Raw genomic sequence first — 23,886 nt, 5'->3', positions numbered from 1 at the left:
ATACAAAACATGTTTATGAAATTTTTCCTAATTAAAAAATGTAAACATTACAAATAAATCATTGGCAAAATCAAGAATTCAGTTAAAAATCTAATGTAACAGTCGATCTTAATCTGAAGTAAAATTGGAAGACAAATTTCATGAAAAGATTTTTGTTGGGATCATATACAGTAAACACATTTAATAGATGAGATAACTGCCTAGTTTATTAATTGTAGCAGGGTAAAGTAGCAACTCTGTAGCTACTTATGAGTAAGTAGTATAGGAATTACAAACTCTGTATGTCAATGCATGAAATGGAGTTGCATGTGTTCTTAGATTTACTATCAGAATATTAATTTTATGTTATTTAGTAACTTGGTAATTTTCACATTCATTATAATGAAATCTAAATGGAAATTAAACTTTGTAAAATATTTTCTGTGTTTCCTTTAAAAACTCTTATTAGATTAAAATAAAAACTTTAAGTCATTAAAAAAACAAAAAATGAAAGCAGGGAAGCAGCCGATGAATAGATGAGTGGATAAAACAACTACGGGACATTTGCACAATGAAATACTACTCAGCCATATAAAAGAAACAATTTTTACCCTTTGCAACAGCATGGATGGACCTGGAGAACATTATGCTAAGTGAAATTAGCCAGTCAGAGAAAGACAAATACCATATGATCTCACTCATATGTGTAATCTAATGAACAAACTAAACTAACAAGCATAATAGAGACAGACTCACAGATGGAGAGCAGGATGACAGCTAAGGGAGAGTGGGTGAGAGGTGATGGGAATGAGCAAAAAGGAAAAAGGACTCATGGACATGAACAACAGTGTGATTATTGCAGGAGGAGAAGGTTGTATCAGGGGACTAAATGGTAATGGAAAACAATAAATTTAAAAATATATATATTTCCAAGTTTCAGTAAATTTCATCTCACATCAATATTGACAAGCCATAAATGTGCCATCCCTACCTTTACTGTAGGAACTGATATACTATAAATTTACTGAAAGAACTTGATTCAAAACATGTAAAACAAAATCATTTTTACAGATTCTGGGCTTTATGCTTAGTAATTATGGTTAGTTTGAAGGTCGTAAATATTTAAACAGTAGCATTAGAAATAATTTTAATTCACTAATGTTGTTCTGATTAGTTCAGAACCAGAATAACATAAGAAGAAGTAGCTTTTATGTTAAGGTTTAAAATCAGGGTAATTAACATAAAATATTCTAATTAATATATTATATCTTATTTATCCAAATTTTAAGTAAAATTAACATACTTAATTTTAAATGTTTATCCACATTATACAGCGACTGCTAAGAAAGAAGCACAGTGTTACAAGGGAATGAACTCTTTTAAAAAAATTTTTGTTTATTGAGAATTACAGGCCCAGGAAGCTTAAGCAAATGATTCAAGGTCACACACATATTTAAGTAAAACAACCATCAAGTTCTACTCTCTTCCATCAACTCTTGCTGGCTGTTTTTCACAGGATCTGGCCAGTTTCCTTTGCTACTGTTCCATATACGTAATTGGTTATTCTGATGTGAGGTGTTTCAACATAAAGGTGATTCTTAAATGGTAAACAAATGGTATAGAATAGTTTATATTGAATTTACATGAAAAGAAAAATTTAAATAAATACAAAAACAAAGGGGAAAATAAGTATTATAGAAAGATTATTTAGGGAGGAGCAATCACTGCAGATACCATTATACCACCATGCCCCTCAATCACAAAGAAAGAGTCTGTGATTAAAGGTGCCACCTAGAGGTCTAGAAAGTATTGGCAAAAAACAAAAAAACAAGAAAAGGAATAAAGAAACATGTTTCATGCAAGTAATAGAAAATTTTAGTAACCCAGGGGAGCTATCTTTTTAATATATATGACCATCTTCACCGAAGAAGATCACTGTGTAATATGCCAGGTACTCTCGGAAGTGCCATTTCCCATTTGCCAGAGGAAGTATTAGAACACAGCCACAGCTGCTTGTGGGGGGTGGGGGTGGGACAGGATGGGGGGGTATGTTAATGAGACCACTGGGGCAAGCAGAGCCTGTTCTATCCCAGGCTCAGCTGCTTGTGGGCATCGCAAGCATGATGGTCAATTAGAGTTTCATTCCCAATAATCTGCTGACTTCAGAAATTTCATTGCTCTTTACACCATTTTATCTTTTGCCTAAACTCGGTAAAAATAAATTTAAGTTAAGTTACTGCAAAGGTATTCAAGGTAATGGTGGTTGTCTAGTAGCCAACATAATTCTTAAGAGCACAAAAGGAAACTGATCTACTCGGCTATAATTGCTAACCTTGAATGAGGAAAGATTGGCAGAAAGTTGGTTCTGGCTCTCCTCGGAGAAGCCTCATAAGCAAAACATGTGGGTGGCTGAGCTTTCTGGGCACTCTTAAAACATTTTGAGCATAGAGCAAACTCTTTGGGATTTGTTTTATATTTTTTCAATGTGTTCCTGTCTTGTTTCACTTCATTGTTACCCATGGACTTATTATTTTCATTAGAGAGCCTACATCATCAAAGTAGCCGGAATCATAGTTTCCTGGCATATCTGGGACCAAAGCATTCTATTTCTTAACTTAATGAAAAAACTGCCCAACATAGATTGCTCAGTTTTCATTTTGTTTAGTTGTATAATTGGTTTTGGTCAGTTTTAACCATGAGTAGCCTTGCCAGTTCCAGTGGAAATGCTTTGGATTTATTTAACCAGATTTATTCATTTAGTTAATCTATGAGTTATTTATTATTATTATTTTTAGGATTTAAAGATATGTGCATAGATGTCATATCAAACTTCTTGCAGGAAAAATGTAAACAAGCAAAGCACTGACAAAAATGTCCCACCCTTAGCCACAGTCCCTGAACCAAGGGAAATTCATTGTTGACATCGACTGCCCACTGGGCTTACAGGGTGCTTCATCCCAGTGTGCTCCCTCTGTCTTAATATTTTTCTCCAGTTCTCTTTTCTAAATGATGAAAAACAAGTGTGGGGACTAAGTGGAGGCTCAACTGAGGAGGAGTGTCATCTCTTCTTAGCAGGCTCTTCTAACTTTCAGGGGAGACTGGCAAAGGGTGGGGAGAAGAGAAAGCACTCCACACCTTGGCTTTAAGAACACAAATTCCTACCACCCTGCTATCCCAACTTCCCAGTCCTTGAAACTTTCCTTTACAGACTGGGAAGTGGGTAGAGATAAGGGAAAGGTAGAGTCAGAGTCAGGCAAGCCGTTTTTGTTGCCCTTTTGTCTGAGACTCTCTTTATAGCATGGAGTACATTTTATACCTTATCACCTTCGTCTCCTCCACACAGATCTTTGCATTTTGCTTTTTTCCTCGTCTAGTGCACCTTGCATTTTTCTTTTCCACACCTCTTCTGCACCTACTGAAGTTTTCACAGATCATTCTAGTCCTGTGATCTTGGCCTATGCTTTGCTCTGCAATTCATCATCCATGAGAGAAGTTTATGGATCTTACAATTTTGCTGTTTAATCTCACCAAATAAAATGCAAAGTAGCTATATTCTGTCCATCTGTATCCTCCGTGTGCTTAGCCACAAACTTTGCAGGTGGCAGATGCTCATTAAATAGTTAATCTTAATGATGGTGATAGTGACATCTCATAAACAGTCACTGGTGACCACAGAGTCTTATATGAGTCCATCAAACTACAGTTCCAAACGCCAAGGTATTACTTCCAAACTTATTTTTGTCCTGGTGTGACTTCCAGCAAGATACTTGATGAAATTTACCGCAATGGATAACAGTATATAGATTCTGGAATCTGATTACTAAGATCCAAATTCTGGTTACACCACTTCTTAGCCATAGGCTCTTGGAGAGTCACTTAGCCTTTTTTCTGTACTTCAATTTCCTCATCTCTAAAGTCCTACCTCATGGAATTGTTAATGGAATTCAATGAGCTATTACAAGAAAAGCACTGAGCATAGTTCCTGGCATACTGTACACACCCAAAAAATGTTACATTTTTTTTTTTATGTCTGAAGAGAAAAATCATAGGAAATTTCCAGCTCCTTTAGATCAAGTATTGGCCCTGCTCATTTTTTTTCTTCTTCCGACCATGACCTATAAACCCTACCTGATGTGAGCTTTGTCTGCTTCCTCAAACCCAATTCACACCACTCTCCCCTCACCCATTATACCCAGCCATATTCTTTGATATAAACCCAGTGCAATCTTCTTGACTTCAAGTATTGGCACCTGCTATTTCCTCTGCCTGAAAGGTGCTCTCCCCAGTACTTTTTATCACTTGTATTCTGTCATCATTTATGTCCCAGCTTAAATATACATCCACTGTAATACCTTGCCTAGCTTTTCTCTAAAATACTGTTTGTACATTGCCAGTAATACTATCCCATTTCTCTGCCTTATTTCTTTTGGGGGGTATTGAATTACTCTCTGAAATTATCTTACTACTTTGTTCATGTGTTTATTTTCTGTCTTCCTCCAGGACAGAATAAGATTTGTTATAGCAGGAATTTTTGTCTTGCTTCTTACTATGTTTCATATAGTGGCTGGCACTTAGTAGGAACTTGATATTTGTAATTGACACTACTGGAATCCTGGCCATGGGAATACAGCTGGGGTTACAATCAAAATAGAGGAATGAGTAGTTGATTAGGGCGATAGAAAAATATAAAGGGAATTTCAGTTCACTGTGGTCACTGCCATGATGGAGGTGGCCAGTGTAGGGCACTCTGGCAGCATTTTAAGTAGCACCCAGGCCCTTATTAGTGCTTTTCCATTTCCTGAGGATGGAAGCCTTCTTATGAGACTGGAATGACAAGTACAAATTACCTAGGTTGGTGGGAGGGGGTTGGGGGTGCAGAAGCAGAAAGGAGTCTCAGATAGAAGGACTGACAAAGGCCTAAGGCAGAAGTTATAATGGAACTTTGAGGGATCGTCAGTATTTAACATGGTTTAGACCAGAGCATGAGAGAGGAAGGAGTGAGTGAAGAGCGCAATCAGAAGAAATTTGTGAGCTTAAATGCCTAATTTGCTTAGATTCAAATGAAATATGTTTGGCACCCGTCAGTTGAGTGAGCAAATCTTTTTTAAAGCCTATATCTTGAGTGCCTTACTCTGTGTCAGAAAATTTAAAAAAAATTTTTTTTTCTCCTGCTGTTCTGGAGAGATATTGATTGAATGGAGAGAAAAGCAAGACATAATAAATTAAATGGCATAGCCAGTCCTTCTGAGGCACAGGATGGTAATGGCTCTAGGGTAAAAGGTTTAGACTGCTTTGTACAAGAGACATTTGAAGTCTCCAAGGTCTTGTGCTTTTCATCCAAGAAATTCTGGTATGCTGGGGGGAAAGGTTGCCATGGCAGCCAGTAGTTGCTATGAAGGAAAAAAGAGAAGGTTAATGCTCAATATTTTGCTAATAGCAAAATCTGGCTTCTACTTTAAATTTGTCTCTTATGAGCTTTATTTTAAAAATATCTTGTTAAAATTATAAATCAATAAACTTAGGCAGTATATGAAATATATACGCAGGAACATGTATGTATAAATATACATGTATGTGTTGCATGCCTAAGGATATCCTTACATATTTGCACTAATTAATAATGTGTATATTTGATGTATATTAAATGAGTTATTCTCTCAAACATAAGGGAATTCGTTGTTATGAATAATTTTTTTGAAGTGGCCAAAATTTTACTCTTTAAACATGAAAAAATATCTCAATGGTTAACTTATTACATTAATAAATTTATATTAGGTAAAAATAGAAAGAAGGAACATATGTATTATGATTTTAACACATATAATAATTTTAAATAATTAAGAGATAAATTGTATCACTGTATAATGTCGAGATCCCTGTAGATTATAAGACCATCAGGGCAAGAAATGTTGCATCTCCAATAACACCTCAGTGTTTTGTATCTGAGCCATATTCAGTAAACATCTTTTTTACCTCTTCTTTTGAATTCATAGGTGAATTAAATATTGAAAGGAGACCAAGGGAAAACCAACCAATTACAGCAAAAACTCTCTATTCATTAACTAGAGAGCTCACGAGCTAGAATTTCACTGGAATTGCTAGCAGTTTTAAGTCCTTTACATTAAAATTCATTTCTAATGTCACAACTGCCCTATTGCATATCTTCTCTGAATAAAACATTTGCACTGCAGAAACTCTAAGTGGAGAAGAAAAGAAGCCTGGGGTCATGATGCTTTCTTGAATGGAGTGTGTAGGTCACAGCGGCAGAGGACTCTGATGAGGTACCAAGGAAAGCCAGAGATATCCATGCTCCTCAAGCTCATGGTCAACCTGTGTATCCTTCTGGATTATGTTTGGAAACGTATGCCATTAAAAAAAGGATGAACCAGAACAAAATGAATTTAATATAAATTCTAATCCTGAAATCTGCAAAAGGCAAAAAGGAACCAGTGTTCCTTATGTTCTAGTCTGACACACAGGGAGCTGGGTATTTTTTGAAAACTGTATAAGCCTGTGCTTATTAGCACTACTGTCAATCTAGTTTTTAGTCTTAGCGCAGCCATTAATGCCGCTGGCAATCATTTTACTTCTTATTAGCCAGTACTCTTTCCTACTCCTCATTTAGTTCCTCAAAACCTTCACTTCTCAGGAATTGGACCCTGTCCTCACTTTCAGCAGTTGCTCTTGCCCTCTTCCTTCACCTCAATGAGGAAATAAAAGCATCCAAAAAGGATGACTTTAACATCTGGGACTAGCACCTAGCAGCTCACCTGTATCATTAGATATCTTATCTTCCTCCTCCCAGTCTCTGATGAAGGCATGTTACTGAGTTTGTCAAGTCTAATGTATCTATCTTGTCTCAGAGTCCTCTTTAATATCTACTTCAGTTCTACCCCCTTTTTCCCATATTTTGAGCCTTCCCCTCTAACAGTCCCCCTTTTTCCCAGAAAAATATGTGAACCACCCATTTTAAGATTCCAGTTCTAGTTACTTTCTTATATCTGTCCTTTCATTCACCATCAAATGTAGATTATTCAGGGAAGTATTTGTACAAGGTTAAAAAGGGGAACGGGGATGTGGCAGCAAAGTGATTTAAAAAAGGATGTGCAATTGTGAAAAAATACATCCTAGATGTGTATACCAATTTATTGTACGCATTTCTTATTTGCATGTTAACATTCACAAACTGGATTCTGCCTCCCTCCCACCCATTCTCCTAAAATGGTTTTCAAAGGTATAAATCTCACCCTTGCTGCCAAACCCAATAGATGCTTCCAATAATCTTTCACCATCTGTGACATTTGACAGGTTGATTACTCCCTTCTTTAAACGTTTTACTGTTGACTTGGTGACCATCTTCTTTCCTGATTTTTCTAATCTCTGATTACTCTTTCAGAATACCCTGTCTGAATGTCCTGAAAATCTTACTATTATGAGCATGGCCATGGGTTCTGTCCTGATATTTTTTTTCTCATTTGATATTCCTCCTTATATATTCTTGTTCAGATCCATAGCTTTAGTCATCTTTATTGTGCCTATGAGTAACACATGGATGTCTCCACACTTCACCTCTCAGTTTAAGTCCAGAATCACATATACAACTCTCTGCTGGCGAGTTCCTCTGGAATTTCTCATAAGTACATCATAATTAATGTGATCAAATTAACTATTTTTCCTCCCAAAATGTTACATCTTAGCTAATGGTATCAGTACTCCCAGTAATCCTGATGAGAATCTTTGAAGTCCTTTTAGATCCCTCTAAATCTCACATCCCTAAATCAAACTGCTAATCAAGTCATTTTATTTCTATCTCTATTATTGTATGATGGCATAACTCTCCATTTGTGTGGGTATTGTCTTAATTCAAGGTCTTGTTTATTTATCCCCTAAATAATTTTCACACCTTCAGATTTGACTCCCTCATATCTATCCCTCAACACTATCTAGCCAGAGGGACGTTTCCATAAAATAAAGCAGATATGTAGCTCTCCCGTTTAGGTTATTTCTGTGATTCTCTATCACCAGTAACGTAGTGGGTAGCACATAATAAGTACTCAAAAACTAGTGATATTATTCCTACAGCTGTTAGTACTAGCTGGAGACAGGTTCATCTCTTACTCTGGATAGGTAACTCTGCCTCTCAAACCTCAATTTCCTTCCCCTTAAGAATAACTGTGCCTCCTTCAGAAGGTTCTTATGCTGATTACAGTAGATTATGTAGTAATAAAGTCGGTAAACTTCTAGCACACAGAAAGTACTTAATAAATATGTACTTAGTAAGAATTACTAATGAAGTGCTCTGGGCCTGTAAAAGAATGAAGGGCATCAATTTTGCTACCAGATTAAAGAGTATGGAATAGTCTTAAAGCAAAAGAATTCAGATTGCAATGGCCTTTAGGGTCGTCTTCAAGCCACCAAATCATTTTGTACATCTCTTCCATGAAATCTGTCAGTGATTACATTCCTCTGTAAAGTGACCCTTCTGTCAAAGGTTCTTATATTTGCACAGTAGGAAATTTGAATTTTAGTGTTATAATTGTCCCTAGGCATCCTACACTCTAAATTCCTTTGCATATAAATAAAGTAAACTAAAACAGTTTGGGAATACCTAGATTTCCAAGAGAGTACATTTCTTCAATGTTTTAGCTGGGATTACACCCAGGACTTTGTTTTTACCACCTTATATACCCCTTTGGCACACACAGCCTCTGGGGCTGAAGAGACAGAGCGTGGGGCAAGTGAATTCTGGAAGGGAGCACATTGACTGGAAGTAAAGGTCTAGAGAAGAAACATCCTCAGACAGTCAGACCTGCGTGGATGTGGGAATGACCGGGAGTAGAGGATGCTGCCATTTCCCCCATTTAGTCAGAGAGCAGCGGAAGACTGCAGACACATGGATCTGGGACATTCACTTTATTAAATTCCAATGTATATTTTTAAAATTTATATTTTTTAAATTTCTTGTATTATAGAATGTATATCTATCTGCAAGTTTTCATCCCTCTGGATTTGAAAGATATGATGTGTAGATTCAAGTGGCTTCACAGATGACAGTTTTACCTGTTCAGGAACCCCTCTGTGGCCTTAAAACTCCTTCCATTTGTGTCCTATGCCCAGTTGCATGATCCTTCCCCAGGTAGACAGCATGACCTGCCTCCATGGCTGGGCACACTGCAGGCCAGTGCAAGGAAGGTGATCTTGACAAGTCTCTTAAGAAGCAGCAGCCTGAGACTGTGTCTCTGAGTGAGCAACACCTGTTTTCTCTTCTGGACTCCTCCGGTCATGTCAGAGCACACAGCAAACAACACCATCACTGCAATGCTTTGTCAGCTCACTGACATTATCTGTCCTCCATCTTCCCCAGAGCCGCTGAAAACCCGGCCTCCTTAGTCAAAACAGCAGGTCTTACTAAGTACAAGGGAGAAAACTGTCCTATTTAAGAGACCAGTTTCTGAAATCAAATGGCCTGAGTTCTAAGCCCATCTGTGCACTTACTAGTTGAGTGACCTTAACTGAGTTACTTAGCCTTTCTAATACTTGATGTCAGCTTCTAATATGGGGATCATAAGAAATATAAATTGTATAATAAACAGAAAGCCCTATGCTTATTACATAATAAGTGTACTATAATTTGGACTTTTGGGTTTGTTTATTCTTTTAATATATATGACTGGCACACCTCCACTCAGAAATCATGCAGTCTTGGTGAATGAGAAGTTTGTTTCCTGTCTTTACAAAGGTCACTAGGAGTAGGGACTTCCTACTGTCAGAAATATTTTGAAACAGTTGACTCCATTACCACCTCTGTCCTCAAAATGGCCAAGTCTTCCTTTGGGCATATTCTGTTGAATGTATTATAAAAGTATTTTGTAAAAGCCACAAATCTTTTTTTCCCCCCAGAGCAATGCAGTTTGGAGTTTCCTTTTTTTCCCCCTTAGCATGTTGAAAGCCCCTCACCTTTCTCCTGCATAGTCTTGTTTTCCTCCATTACCCTTATTTTATAATTCTAAGAATAATATATGTAATACTTTGTTAATACATTTAATATGAACATCTTTAGCACATCTAAAACTACTATAATTTTATTTTTTTTAAGTAAAAATGCTTTAAATTACAGTTGACATTTATTTTCATTTTAGGTGTACCACATCATTATTAGACACATATAACTTAAAAACTGATCCCCCAATAAGTCTAGTCCCCACCTGGCACCATGCATAGTTATTACAATATTATCGACTATGTTCCCTGTGCTGTACTTTACATCTGCATGACTGATTTTTGTAACTGGCAATTTTTACATCTTAATCCCTTCACCTTTAATCCCATATCTTCAATCCCTCTCCCATCTGGCAACCATCAATTTGTTCTTGATATCTATGAGTTTGTTTCTGTTTTGTTTATTTATTTATTTTGCTTTTTTGAGTCCATATCTAAGTGAAATCATGTGGTATTTGTCTTTCTCTGACTGCCTTAGTTCACTTAACATAATATCTTCTCGGTCCATCAATGTTGTTGCAAATGGCAAGATTTCATTCATTTTATGGCTGAGTAATATTCCATTGTATCTTATTAATATACCACATTCTTATCCATTCATCTATCAGTGGACATTTCAGTCACTTCCATATCTTAGCTATTGTAAATAACACTGCAATCAACATAGCGGTCCACATATCTTTTGGAAATGGTGTTTCAGATTTCTTCAGATAAATACCCAGAAGTGGAATTGTTGGGTCACATGGTAGTTCTATTTTTAATTTGTTGATGAATCTCCATACTGTTTTCCACAGTGGCTGCACCAATTTACATTTCCACCAACAGTGCACAAGGATTCCTTTTCCTTCACATCCTCCCCAACACTTATTTGTTGATTTATTGATGATAGCCATTCTGACAAGTGTGAGGTGATACCTCATTGTGGTTTTAATTTGCATTTCTCTGATGTTTAGTGATGTTGAGTATCTTTTCATATGTCTATTTGTCATCTGTATGTTTTCCTTGGAGAAATGTCTAATTGGCCCTCTGCCCATTTATTAATTAGATTGTTTGGGCTTTTGGGGTTAAGTTGTATGAGTTCTTTAAATATTTTGTATATTAACTTCCTATTGAACATATTATCGGTGAATATATTCTCCCATTCATTTTTTTTTCATCTTGTTGATGAGTTCCTTTGCTGTGCAAAAATTCTTTAATTTAATGTAGTCCTATTTGTTTTTTCTTTTGTTTCCCTTGCCTGTGGAGTCATATCACCCCTTCGCCGAATGTTACTAAGAGCATTGTAAAAAAATTAACTGCTTATGTTTTCTCCTAGACATATTATGGTTTTGGGTCTCACATTTAAGTCTTAAATTCATTTTGAGTTTATTCTTATATATGGTATAAGAAAGTGATCCAGTTTTATTCTTTTGCACTATTTATTGAAGAGACAATCTTTATTCCCATTGTATATTCTTGCCTTCTTTATCATAGATTAATTAACCATATAGGTATGCATTTATTTTGGGGGTCTCTATTCTGTTCTATTGATCTATTTGTTTGTTTTTCTGTCTGTATCATGTTGTTTTGATTACAATGGCCTTGTGGTATATTTTGATATTAGGTAGCATTATAGCCAACTTTGTTCTTTCTCAAGATAACTTTAGCTATTCTGGGTCTCTTCTGGTTTGATATAAAATCTAGGACTACTTGTTCTAGTTATGTGAAAAATGCCATGTGTATTTTATGGGGGTTGATGAAATCTGTAGTTTTGAGGGTACTCTGAGCATTTTAATTTATGTTAATTTTTCCTGTTCATGAGCATAATATATGCTTCAATTTATTTGTATTTTCTTTCTTTCTTTTGTAAATTATACTTTTCTGAGTATAGGTTTTGTGCCTACTTAGTTCAATTTATTCCAAAATATTTTATTGTTTTGATGCAGTTGGAAATGGAATTTTCTTATTTTCCCTTTCTGATAGTTCATTATTGGTATTTAAAAATACAACTGATTTCTGAATATTTTGTATTCTGCTATTGTCCTAAATTCATCGATTAGTTCTAATAGGGTTTCCTTGTTTTTGTTTTTGTTTTTGTGTGTTCTTTAGGATTCTCTCAATATAGTGTCATATCATCTATAAATAATGATAGCTTTACTTCTTCCTCTCCAATTTGGATGCATTTTATTTCTTTTCCTTGTATGATTGTTGTAGCTAGGACTTTCAATACCATGTTAAATATAAGTGGTGAAAGCAGATATCCTTGTCTTGTTCCTGATCTTAAACAAAAAACTGTGGGTTTGTCTATATGGTCTTTATTATATTGAGTTATGTTTCTTCTTTCCCCACTTTGCTGAGAGTTTTTATCATAAAGGGATTTGGGATTTTGTCATATGCATTTTCTCTATTAGTTGATATATAATCATATAATTTTTATTTTTATTTTGTTTTTGTGGTATATCACATTAATTTATTTGCAGATATTGAACCATCCTTGCATCCTGGGAATAAATCCCACTCGAACACAGTATATGATCTTTTTAATATATTGCTGAATTCAGTTTGCTAATATTTTGTTGAGGATTTTTGCATCTAAGTTCATCAAGGATATTGACTTATAATTTTATTTTATTTTCTTTGGTTTTGGTACCAGAATACGTGGGAAAGGCAAGTGACTAGCTGCTGGAGTCCCTCTTCGGAGTGTGATGTCAAAGCTGCGTCGTCGGCGAAGAGCATCTCACGGATGAGCACCTCTTTGACTTTGGTCTTGGCTCGTAGACGGGCCAGGTTGTAGAGCTTGCCATCGGATCTGGTGTGAATGAAGACACCCTCGCTGCAGTCCTTAAAGGCGTATTGGAGGAGCATGGAGAAGAAGATTCCGAACAGCGTAGGCGCGAGGACGCAGCCCTGCTTTACTCCGCTGCTGACTGGGAAGGCCTCAGAGGTTGCGCCGTTGTAGGACACCGTGCTGTGCATGTTGTCGTGAAAGGACATGACCACAGCAAGCAGATGTGGTGGACAGCCAATCTTCCGTAGCAAGCTGAAGAGTCCGCTTCGACTGACCAGATCAAACGCCTTCGTGAGGTCAATACGAATGTTATGGCTCAAGGCACGGGGACTCCCCCATGCATCACCATCGACGGATACACCCTGGAGGTTGTCAACGACTTCACTTACCTCGGGTCCACCATCTCGAGCTCTCTGTCAGTCGACTTGGAGGTCAACCGGAGAATCGCCAGGGCAGCCACAGTTATGGCCAGACTGAACCGGCGAGCGTGGAACAATTCCAGCCTCACTGAGAAAACCAGACTGCGCATCTACCAAGCCTGCGTACTCAGCACTCTCCTCTATGGCAGCGAGACGTGGACCACCTACGCAAGGCACGAAAGGAAACTCAACAGCTTCCACATGAGGTGCCTGCGACGCGTCCTGCATGTCGCCTGGCAGGATAAGGTCCCCAACACCGAGGTGCTGAAGCGAGCCAATATGAGCAGTTTGCATGCAGTTCTTAGCGAGAGACGCCTCAGGTGGCTCGGCCATGTCAAAAGAATGGATGCAGGCCGTATCCCCAAAGACCTCCTCTACGGCGAGCTAGCAGAAGGCAAGAGGATGACAGGGCGCCCAAAACTGCGGTTCAAAGACATCTGCAAAAAGGACATGACACAATGCTCCATCAATCTCAACACATGGGAAGTTCAAGCAGACGACCGCCTAGCCTGGAGGCTCGCGGTCAGGCAAGGTACGTCACGCGCGGAGGCTGTGCGCAACGAGGAGGCGGTCCAGAAAAGATCGAGGCAGAAGCAGCGTCAGCAGCAGCAACAACAGCCATCTGCCTTCACCTGTAACAAGTGCGGCAGGGATTGTCACTCCCGAGTCGGACTGCACAGCCATTCTCGGCGGTGCAGATAGACTCTCGGGAAGCTACGCCATCGTCTCTCGAGACGGACGGCTGCCGACGCCGCCGCCGACGGTACCAGAATAAAGCTTGCTTTGTAAAATAAACTTGGGGACTTTACTTCATTATCATTTTTTTTGAACTATTTTAAGAAGAATAGGTATTAACCCTTCTTTGAGTGTTGAGTAAAAATCACCTGTGAACCTGTCTAGTCCAAGGGTTTTGGTTATTGATTTGATTTGATTAGTAATTATTGGTATGTTAAGATTTTCTCTTTCTACCTGACCCAGCCTTGGAAGATTGCATGCTTATAGGATCTTATCTATTTCTTGTAGGTTGTACACTTTGTTAGCATGTAATTGTTCAAAGTATTTTCTGATAGTTCTTTGTATTTCTGTGGTGTTGTGTCTTCTCTTTTATTTCTGATTCTATCTATGTGGACTCTCTCTTTTTTTCTTAATGACTCTGACCAAAAGATTATTAGTTTTGCTTATCTTTTCAAAGGATCAGCTCTTGGTTTCATAGATTTTTTTCTATTATTTTTCTTAAAATCTATTTTGTTTATTTACATTCTGATTTTTATTCTTTCTTTCCTCCTATTCATGTTGGTTTTGTTTGTATTTATTTTCTAATACCTTTAGATAGAAGGCTAAATTGTTTGAGATTTTTCTTATTTCTTGAGTTAGGACTGTATTGTTATACATTTCCCTCTCAGAACAGCTTTTGCTGTGTCCCATAGATTTTGGGTTCTGTTTTTATTTGCATTTGTCTCAAGATATCTTAATTTCCTCTTTGATCTCATTCTTAACCTATTCATTGTTTAGTAGCATGTTATTTAGCCTCCGTGTGTTTGTGTGTTTTTCAGTTTTCTTCCTGTAATTTATTTCTAATTTCACACACTCATGATAGGAGAAGACGCTTAACATGATTTCAGTCTTCCTAAACTTAATGAGACTTGTTTTCTGGCCTAACATGTAGTCTATCCTGGAAACTATCTCATGTATACTTGGAAAAAAAATGTACATTCTGCTGCTACTGGGTAAAAGTCCTAAGGATATCAAGTATGTTCAACTGGTATAATATATAATTGAAAGCCACTGTTTTCTTGTTGATTTCTGTCTGTATTATCTGCCCATTGATGTCAATACAGTGTGAAAGTTCCCTATTATGCTGTATTACTGTTGAGTTCTCCATTCATATCTATAATTTTTAGGTGCTCCTATGTCGAGTGCATAGATGCTTACAAGTTTTATCCTCTTCTTGGACTGATCCCGTTTTGTCTCTTGTTACAAGCCCTGTTTTAAAGTCTATTTTGTTAGAAGAATTGATATCTAAAATAATATTTTTCCATTTCATTTGCATGAAATACTATTTTCCCTCTCTTTATTTTCAGTCTGTGCTTATCTTTCAATCTGAAATGGGTCACTGCAAGCAGCATATATGTGTTGTTTTGTAATCTATTTAGCCACCCTTTGCTTTTTGATTAGATCATTTATTCAATTTACAGTTAAAGTAATTATTGATGGATATGTAATTATTGCCACTTCATTGTTTTCTTATTGTTTTTGTAATCCTCTGTGTCTTTCTTGTTCTCTTGCTTGTTGATGACTTTCTATAATATCATGTAAGGATTATTTTCTCTTTATTTCTTGTATATGCCTTATAGATTTTTGATGTATGGTTATCATGTGTTTCATATATACCAAGCTATGTTTGTCATAGTCTATATTAAGCTGTGGTGGCTTTAGTTTCAACACATTCTAAAAACACTACAATTTTTACTCACCCCCTCCACATTTTTTTTTAATCCTCACCCAAGAATATGTTTGTTTATTGATTTGAGAGAGAGAAAGAGGAGAGACAGAGAGAGAAACATTGATCAGTTGCCTCCCATACATGCCCTGACTAGGGACAAACCTACAACTGAGTCATGTGCCCTGACTCAGGATTGAACCCACAGCCTTTTTGTTGTATGGGAAGATGCTCCAACCAAATTGAGCCACCTGGCCAGGGCTCCACATTCGTTTTGTATCTTTATCTTTTTCTTCTTTTTTTGTGTGTATATTGGTGTGTATCTTTTAATTTATTGTTGTAATTACACATGATCTTCATCTTTTTGTCCTTTAACCTCTGTACTGGCTTTATAGTTGGTTGATCCACTACTTTTCCTAAAGGTTCGCTTTGTGAGAATTTTTTTCCTGTATTTTCTTATTCATAATTTTAAACATCTTTTCTACTTGAAGAAGTCCCTTTTTACATTTCTTGTAATACTGAATTAGTGGTGATGAATTCCCTTGAGTGTGTTTTCCTGTGTAGTTGAGCCTTGATTGCTGCTGGCACATCAGTGGATGAAAAATACCCTCAGGCTTACTGGATGTGACACAGCAAATAAGCCCTTGTACAGGTGCTGACCCCACAAAGCCCGAGTTGCTGGAGTGGGGCTCTGGTGTCAGCCAAGTCCACTCTTCTGGTGTGTCATTTGTGGAGCTGATTGGGTGGTATTCTGTTTTGTCCTGTAGCCATCTACTGGATATATTCATTCTGCAGGTTCTTGGGAGGGGCTCTGGTGCAGGCCAAGGCCAGCCACCATTTGTTCCCCAATTGGGGCCTCCTATTGGGAGCTACAAAGTGATCTGCAGTTGCTTGCCTCTTGTGCTGGGCTTGGAGGCCATTTAGAAGTGCTATGTTGTGAACCAAGTCCAGCTGCCACTATTGCTAGGCTTGGAACCTTTTGGTAGGCCCCACAATGTGAGCTAAGGCCAGCCACCCCTTGTGCTGGGATTGTTGCCACTTAGTGAAGCTATGTACTGGGCCAACACAGGCCAAAGCTTTTCCCAAGCTTGGAGCCACCTGATGGGAGTTGCACTGCAAGTTAAGACTGGTTGCCACTTGTGCTGAGCTTTGGGCTGTGTAGTAAGAGGTACAGGCCATGCAGAGGCCAGTTGCTGCTTGTTTGGGGTTTTGGAACTTTGAAAGATTTTAGAAAAGTGCATGAGCAGAGACAGGCTGCTTATGTGAAAAAGCTACTGGTAGTAGCTTGGCCCAGGTATATATGCTGGGTGGGGGATGGTCTCAGGGAACCACCAGGGTAAGGCAAACAGCTAGCATGGTAATAGAGAGCTCAAATTTGGCACCTCCCCTTCAGGCTGGGTGGAAAGAGGGCTCAATGGCCCCTTCCAACAATTCTATCCTGTAAGAAAGCCACCCTGGCTCCTGCCCCTTCAGCTCTCACCCTGAAACCAGTCAATTCAGTTCCTCTTCATATGTCCCTGGCACTTTTCAAACTGCCCTTCCTGCTCTGGAGACCAGAGTAAATGAATCCATGAATGGCTTAGGAGGAATGCCTGCGACTCCAGAAGCCCTTTGTCTCATTTGGATTAAATCCTGTCTGGCTTTCACAGCCAGATGCTATAGGGACTCCTCTTCCCAGCACTGGTGCTCCAAGCTGGAGAGCCCAGTGTAGGGCTGGGACCCCTCATGCATCCAGGGTTACCTCTGCAGTCAGGATATCCCTTCCTGATTGTTAACTGTCCCACCGTGGGTTTGGGACCAGCCTGTTCCACAGCTCCACCCCTCCTATCAGTTTCGTAGTGGCTTCTTTATATCTTTGGTTATAGGACTTCCATTTATCTAGTCTTCAGGTGGTTAATCAGCAATGGATGGTCTATTATACAGTTTTAATTTTGAAATGGTCATGGGAGGAGGTAAGCATAGCATTTACTACCTCTACCATTTGACTCAAGTCCTGAAACTCTCCTTTATCTTTTTTTTGCTTTGCCTTTTATTTTCAGCCTTTTAAAAATATCATCAAAATTCTACTAATCCCTTGTTATTCTCTAAAATGTGTTTGGACTCTGCTTCTTGAAGTACTGTTGACCCCTGAGACCGGGAATGATTTCTCTCTCTTTTTGAATCCCTAATATTTGATTTTTGATCACTTACTCTTTTATTACAACTAATACTTTTCTTACTCTGTACCAGGGGTGGTTTCATGGGTTCATAAATAGTGTTCCTTTCACCTCTGTGTTTCCACACCTAGAATAATAATCAAGTTGTCTTCAAAACCTGACTCCTGTTATTTCCTAAAGCTAACCAACAGCTAAGTTGATAAACTTCTTCTCTCCTCCCAATTAACACAAACTTTGCCTCAGGGGTTCAATTTTCTTAGTTTATTTCCCTCTTATAATATGAGACTAACAAAGCAGCATAAATTTGCTCTTGAGATCACTGTCTTTTGCAGTGGCATCTAATTCAGCAAAATTCTGAATTATGACTTGTCTATAAGAAAGCCATGCTGTGTGGAGATGTAAACCATGACATCCGTGGAATGATAGACTTAATGTTGTGATTGATATCAAATGTCATTGCTTATGAAACATTCCTGTGAGATGGGACATCCAGACCTTTTTAAGAACACTTCCAGTAATGATTGTATTCACATATAAGAGAATTCAAGGCTATAATGTGTAGCTCTCACTGGAAGAAAGTCAATAAGATTAAGAAAATATTTTCTCTAGATTTTCTATTTATTGTACATATGCTGGCCTTTGAAAGACATTCAGAACAGTGTCCCCTTTTCCTTTCATATGACAACTCTTTTAAAATTGGAAAACATAGATGACACCTTGCACCACTGATTGCATTCAGAAGATGGTGCTATCTTATTTTCAGAAGACAGTCTTCATCCTGCAGAATCTTAAACTGACAAGTGACTCATAGATAGGAGATGTGAGTAGATGGCTCCATTTTGCTTAGTTCTTATAGAAAATATGTGACAAAAGAAGTATCTCTAAAACTGATAAATAGCAACAACAATAATGAAACTTTAGTTGTAAGATCATTACTTTTCTGTCTTCAAAGGATGCACATCCACACCTGACATTAAAGGTTTTAACTATGCATTTTACTCCTTCTGCTACGTTAAAAGCAGATAGTTGGGCACTGCATTTTAATTTCTTTGTTAAATACACAAGCAAAAATGTGGAAGTCTGAAATAGACCATTGGGAATATCATTATTAGCACTTCTGTTTCCTATAAAATAGCTTTCTTCAATGACTTAGTCCAAATATATTTTGCCTCATGTGTAACATCTTATGAACATTTGCATTGTTTTTGTTCATCTTAAATTAACCAACACATAGTTACTAAACTAGAGTAGTCTAGGTAAATATCACCAAGATGAGTACTATAATTCATCTGCTTTTTATGTACCTGAAGTTGTCAGAGAAAGAGAAAGATGATCTACATCAAATAAATAATGCTCAAAGAGGAAATCAGTGGGAACTTATAAATGACTTTTAAAATGACATTCATGTAATTTTTATTTCATATTTTAAGTATATTTTATTGATTATGCTATTATAGTTGTGCAAATGTTTCCCCCTTTGCCTCCCTTCACCCAGTACACCTTTCCCTCCAGCAATTCCCCAACTTAGTTCATGTCCATGAGTTTTGCATATAAGTTCTTCAGCTTCTCCATTTTCTATACCAATCTTAACTTCCCCCAATTATGCTTCTTATTCCCCATTCTCCACCTTCCCTTTCCCCACTGATAACCCTACATATGGCCTCCATATCTATGATTCTGCTCCTGTTGTTCATTTAGAATTTTTTTTTTTGAGATTCAGTTGTTCATAGTTGTGAGTTTGTTGTCATTTTAATGTTCATAGTTTTGATCTTTTTTTTTCTTAAATACATCCCTTTCAATTTTCATATAATAAGGGCTTGGTGATGATGAACCCCTTTAGCTTTACCTTGTCTGAGAAGCACTTTATCTGCCCTTCCATTCTAAATGATAACTTTTCTGGGTAGAGTAATCTTGGTTATAGATCCTTGCTTTTCTTCACTTGAATACTGCTTGCCAGTCCCTTCTTGCCTGCAAAATTACTTTTGAGTGGTTGATAGTCTTATGGGAACTCCTTTGTAGGTAACTCTCTGCTTTCTCTTGCTCCTTTTAAGATTCTTTCTTTATCTTTAATCTTTGGCATTTTAATTATGATGTGTCTTGGTGTGGTCCTCTTTGGGTTCAAATTGTTTGAGATCTCTGTGCTTCTTGGACTTGTATGTCTATTGCCATTACAAAATTAAGGAAGTTTTCTTTCATTATTTTTTCAAGTAAGTTTTTAATTTCTTGCTCTTCCTCTTGTCCTTCTGGCATCACTGATTCAGATGTTGGCACTTTTGGAGATGTCCCAGAGTCTTTGTATTCTCTCTCTCTCTCTCTCTCTCTCTCTCTCTCTCTCTCTCTCTCTCTCTCTCTCTCTCTCTCTCTTTTAAATTCTTGTTTCTTCATTCTTCTCTGGATGAATATTTATTTCTTCCTTACATTCCAAATCATTGATTTGAACCCCAGTTTCCTTACCTTCACTGATGGTTCTCTGTGGATTTTTCTTTAGTTCACTTAGTGTAGCCTTCGTTTCTTTTTTTTTTTTTTAATGCTTTTGCCATACTCTATGGGTTCTCTGGTGATCATTATCACCAGTGTTTTGAACTCTGCATCTGATAGGTTGGCTATCTCCATTTTGTTTAGTTCTTTTTCTGGGGTTTTGTTCTGCTCTTTCATTTGGGCCATATTTCTTTGTCTTCTCATTTTGGCAGACTCCCCGTGTTTGTTTCTGTGTATTAGGTAGAGCTTCTTTGACTCCCTGTCTTAGCACACCTGTTAAGTTGTATGGGGCAGAACCTTAGGTATTCACGAGGGTGCTTTGTGGCTCTGTATGTAGGGGAGGGGTCAGAGAGGGGACAACACCACTGCCTCGCAGTTGGAGGCTTGCTTGGTCACTTCCCACCCTTCCCACATGGAACCGGCACCCTTCTAGCTGTTGCCCTGGTGGTGGCCCCCAGAGTGGGTGGGTTTGCATATATTTTAGTACCATGCAGGCCCTTTAAATGTACTCTCCTGAGAGATGATCAGTTTCTTTCTCTGCCCCAACCCCCACTGTATTTTACATGAGAAATTGTGAGGCTTTATTTTCCCAGTGCTGGAACCCTGGGCCATGTGGTCTGGTCTGGGGCTAGGATCACTGGCTCCCAAGGTATCCTTCCTGATTTTTTATCTACCACATGAGAATGTAGGATTGCTTATTCCACTGGCCATAGCCACCACTTTACGCCACCACACTATGACCTCTCCACCACAGCTCCACCCCTCTTACCCTTCTGGATAAATATGGCTTCTTTAAATCCTTGGCTGTCAGACTTCCAGAAAAGTTGTATTGCTGTCTGTTCTGGGTGTTTTTTGTTTTGAGGTTAGTTGTGATTCTTCTCATGGTTGCTCAAGGAGGTAAAGCATGTTTACCTACACCTCCATCTTGACTGAAAATTTTCATTTTTTAAAATGTGAGCTAAGTTCATGTTCTTCAAGACAATATGATTTGGACATCACTGTTCTTATCTAAAAATTAAGGGAGAGGACTAGATGCTAGCTAAGATTATTTTAACCCTCTATTTTCAGTGATTTCTCAAACTCATTGTTATTTTTTGCCTTACTCTAACCATGCCTATACACGCTATATCTTTGAATCAATATTTTTTCATGTCCCATTTCCAGAACATTTGCCCAATTGCCAACCACACCCTCTGTGCTCTATAACCAAGCCATTTAAAACTACTCTCACTTTCATGAGTGTATCATTCCCTCTACCTAGATACATCTTCCAGGAATGCATCACATCCCTTTCAAGCTTACCACCACTGTCTTTGAAGTGAAGCATTATCTTCATCCCCACTCTGTACATAGTCTTAGGCATCTTATTGGTTAGATGCCATTTTTCCCCCTCATAAACAGCACTTCTTAAGGGTAGAGACTAACATATTCATTTTGTATTCTCAGAATTTACCCATAGAAAAGATTTGATAAATATATGTTTAATGAATTGGATTCAAAATAAGGTCACATGTTAGTCTCTCATCTGCAGACTGAATAAAAAGATTGCTATGGGAAGATTTTCTTTTCTTTTGATTTAATCTTGTATTTTTTTCCATTATAATTTAGTCCCCTTATGCCCCCCTCCCCCAGCAATCACCACACGGTTGTCCATGTCCGTGAGTCCTTTTTCCTTTTCGCTCGACCCCTCCACCACCTAACCCCACTCCAAGCCTTTCCTAGTTCCCTAAGTACGTGCCATCTTTTAGAAAGCAATGAAGTATTAGCATAAATAATTAAAACTGAAGCTCCCTTACCATACTAATTTGTGATGCAGTCTTATTTAGTTTATAGTGTTTACTTGCTAGATAATCTGAGAAATTTGAGATTCCACTTTCCTAGCTATCTTGAAAATTCATTATTGCCTTAATATTTAAGGACAGTCAATCTATACTTTATCAATAAGCTTCCCTGGCCTATATTTTTCTCTCACTGGGGGTTTGGAATATCTATTAAATTTGCCATTAGTTTCTGGGTCTAATATTTGGAATGCATAATGACTCTATTTGCAAATTAGTGGGGTGAATATTTTGTCAGTGTCAGAAGAAAAAAACTCTTTCAAGAATCAGGCATTCCATAACAAGAAACGTTATATAAGGCAAATAACCCAATTCATGGACAATTTAAATACAGCAAAGTTTAACTTGAAAAATGTCTTTATCTTCTCTGAGACCAGTTGACATACAGCCTGTCTTCATGAAAAAGGAAACATTCACTGTCTCCAACGGTATTTTACAACATTAAAATTCTGTTTCTGGCTTTTGTAAACCTCCCCTGGAAAATTACAAGTGAGATTAAAAAGTACTCCCAGCAGCCTGGGGTGGAATTGATAGATGACCTGCCATATTTAAGACAGCCAGCTCACTGCTAAGGTCAGCCCTTTTATACCGAGAGGACAAAAGTTAAACACAAGGGCTATGGAGAGCAGGAAGGCTGAAAGAAAAAAGTGTGTCCACATCAGTGATCCTCAGCCCTGGCTTAAGGCAAAAGACTATTTTTTATACATCTATATATGTTCACTTAAATGTTTAGGCATCATATTTTATATATAATTTATATATGGCATTATATATATATATATATATATATATATATAGTGTGTGTATGTGTGTGTGTGTATGCATATGAAGGTTAAAAATGTGGTGATTATTTCATGTCCTTGATTTATCCTTACAGAAGATTTCTGCTCCTCATCCTCACTGTTCCAGTTGAGTTTGGTACAATTACCTTTCTGAATGAATTCATGAGAATGATACTGGGATCAGCCCAAGATAAATTTTGGTGGGGAGCTACCATTAACAAAGTCATCTAAATCGAAATGGCAGGCCCAAGTGCTGGTCTCGGTGCAACCTAGCAATAAATTGCCCTCTGGATGCCTGAGCCTGCCAACCACCAGTCATTAGAAGTTCAGGGTTTCCATGGATACCTCATCCTGGGTACAGGTACAATGATAACTCTTCAGAAACTCTTTGCACAAACATGATGGCTTGGAGTTCAGTGGAGGTTAGCCTAATTAGTTACCAGAGAGAAGCAGGTTTCTATGAACAGCTTCCAAAGCTCCCTTTAATTAAAGAACAAAAAGGGATGAGTAAGTGAAATTGTGGAAGGCAGTAACATGAGATTTTGACTCAGATTTGATTTCATTGCCCCTCTACTACTACTGACTGATTCCCTGTTGCCTAAAACAGAATAGATATGACCTAGACAAAGCTAATGAGACACCTTCTTAGGAATTGTACCAGCACTATTTGGAAGTAGTCATGTTTCTTGATAGAAGGAGCTAAGTTTGTGAGGCATAAGGGTCTATCTAAAGTTAAAGTCAATAGGAAGGTAAGAAAAACAAAGAAATAGAAAGATGATGATGCTATTGTTAGTGGCTCTGAATCTAGTTGTGCCTGAAGCCAAATGAAGAAGGTTTCCCAGTTATATGAGCTAATAAATTATTTTTATTTCCTTATTTTTGTTGTTTAAATTATATGTAGAGTTCTGTAAAAACAAAATGGGTTCTGACAAATACACTTGTCAAGTTTTTATTTCACCAAATATTATACTCTGATGAAAAGCATTACCAAGACTCCTTTGTGGTCCCCTGGGGTTACAAATGACTAT

General features: G+C 37.7%; 1 protein-coding gene across 1 annotated transcript in view; it reads right to left on the bottom strand.

The window, feature by feature from the left end:
- RIT2 (Ras like without CAAX 2) overlaps positions 1-23,886 on the bottom strand; it is a 295,767-nt gene that overhangs the window by 5,609 nt on the left and 266,272 nt on the right. The window lies entirely within an intron of this gene.

Source organism: Furipterus horrens, unplaced genomic scaffold (genome assembly GCF_987537825.1).
Source record: "Furipterus horrens unplaced genomic scaffold, mFurHor1.1.pri manual_scaffold_8, whole genome shotgun sequence".
NCBI lineage: Eukaryota > Metazoa > Chordata > Mammalia > Chiroptera > Furipteridae > Furipterus > Furipterus horrens.
This window is presented reverse-complemented; position numbering and strand designations above follow the sequence as displayed.